The sequence below is a fragment of the Mandrillus leucophaeus genome, unplaced genomic scaffold (genome assembly GCF_000951045.1).
Source record: "Mandrillus leucophaeus isolate KB7577 unplaced genomic scaffold, Mleu.le_1.0 Scaffold202, whole genome shotgun sequence".
NCBI classification, from domain to species: Eukaryota; Metazoa; Chordata; class Mammalia; order Primates; family Cercopithecidae; genus Mandrillus; species Mandrillus leucophaeus.
Window position 1 is genome coordinate 1676776 of NW_012102055.1, and position 2403 is coordinate 1679178.

Sequence of the window (2403 nt, forward strand, 5' to 3'; positions counted from 1 at the left end):
TGCAAAGTAGCATGATATACTGCTTATGCCTATATATGTGAGCTACCCCCAAAGGGGCAAGTGGCAAAAATGAAGGCTTCTTATACTGCTTATGCCTATATAGCAGTATATTATGCAATTATATATACATAATACACACATAGTCGTGGTTTTATATGTGGTTGCTGCACGTGTGTGTGTATGTATGTGTGTATGTATGTATATTAGAAAGCACAAAACCTTGTGTAGGAAATAGATGTATTATTTTCCAGATAGTAGTTACCTCTGGTGGTGATGGTCTGGTCATGGTAATGGTGTGTGTATGTTCACAGAGCAGAGGTAGTCTGCATGCTTGAAATGTTTCATAATTAAAAATTTTGAAAAATGCATTTAAAAAACTTCCATGTGATAACTAGAGAGCTGCCTTCTTCATTTGTATTCCACTTGGCTATTCGAACTCCCTTTTTGTTATGCAAAAGAAGTTGCAATGTGATACCCATCTGAAATGTGAATTTTTAATAAGGATTTGGGAACTGGGATAGTTCCAAATTGGGGTAATGTGGCTGGAGAGGGAGGGCGAGGTGGGAGAAAGGCCAGGAGCCTGGAGACTGGCTTTTATAAATTTACTTTGTTCATTTTTATACGATTTGGAGAAAGAAGGAGACTTAGAGACATCACAGACAGGTTGTGTAATTTTTCTTGGTTCGTGTTCTCAAGTATGAAATCAGAATAATAAATCGTATTTTACGAGGTTGCTGTGAGAAGTAAATAAACACAGAACATGGCACTTGGTAAGCATACCAAATACCTAGTGTTATGACACTCAATTTATATTTAAAGCTTATATGTGACAGACTTCAGCGAGGCAAAGAAATCAATCAATGCCAAGTTGAAAGATGGTTTCTGCAGGAGTCAGAGCACCCAATGGAATGTCACTCCTCCAAATCAATAGATGCATTCAAAATACCAAAAATAAAACATCAAACAAACTCTTTCCAGTGTGGTTCTGAAACCCAGCACATATTTTCCTACCCTGGGATTTGTCAGGGCTTCATGCGTACAGTGCAGGGAGGGAAAGCAGGAAGCTCCTATCTCTCTGTTTCCAAACAAGACTAGGTTGGATTTGGGGAAGGGATGAGTAGCTCAGCAAAGCTAAGGGAAGGCAATATTTAGGAGACAAAGGGATGCAGGTAAAGGAGGGAGATGCTGCAGAGAGGACAGTGAGTATGTGAGTTACCCCCAAAGCAGCAAGTGACAAAAAAGAAAGCTGAATAAGGCCATCCATCTGATGCCATGGATGAAAAAGCTTGGCAACAAAGCAGGGTGAGAAGTGGGAGCTCCCTCGTGTGGCAGCTCCATGCTGGGGAGACCTCTGAGTCTCCTAATCCAGCTTGTGACTTTAAAGTGGACTGAAAGAAAGATGTAGTCAATCTATCCATCAGGGAACTAATGTAATAAGGAGACTAGAAGACCATAAATGAATCTTCAGTAAGGGGATAGGGTGCTCCTTGCAACTGGAAAAATCAAAGCTCCTCAGTAATGCCAATTCTGCCAATTATTCAGTTCCCGTGCTCTTAGACTCTTGTTCTCTATAGACATGGACATTTAAATATATCGTAAAGCAGTATGATGCCATTGTGGCTTAAACTTCACCAAAAAACATTTTTGTTGCCTGTCATCCCAGTGCTTTGAGAGGCTGAGGCAGAAGGATCACTTGAGGCCAGAAGTTTGAGACCAGTCTGTGCAACAAAGTGCGACCCCCATCTGTACAAAATATTATTATTATTATTATTTTTGAGACAGAGTCTTGCTCTGTCGCCCAGGCTGGAGTGCCGTGGTGTGATCTCAGCTCACTGCAACTTCCGCCTTCCAGGTTCAAGTGATTCTCCTGCCTCAGTATCCTGAGTAGCTGGGACTACAGGTGTATGCCACCACGCCTGGCTATTTTTTTCTAAAATATTTAAAATTTTTAAAAAACTTAACCAGACATGGTGGTGAACATCTGTAGTCCTAGTTACTTGGGAGGCTGAGGTAGGAAGATCACTGGAGCCCAGGAGTTCAAGGCTGCAGTGAGCTCTGATCCTACCACTGCACTCCATCCTGGGCTAGAGAATGAGAGAGACCTCTCTCTCTCTCTGCATGTGTGTGTGTGTGTGTGTGTGTTTGTGTATACACACACACAGTTACTGCTGCTTTTAGCCACAATAGATGACAAAGGGAATGTTTGTAGACTATAAGCCAGGAGGCAACTCGATATGGTGAGAAAAGCATGGATTTGATGTCAGATAGACCCAGGCACAGTCATTCATTCACTCAGTCAATGTATAGTTATAGACTATGTACTATGAGTTGGATTTGCAGCATTTACGTTCTAGTGGAGGAAGGCAGAAATTAGGAAATGAATGGCAAGATGATGTAAGGGTG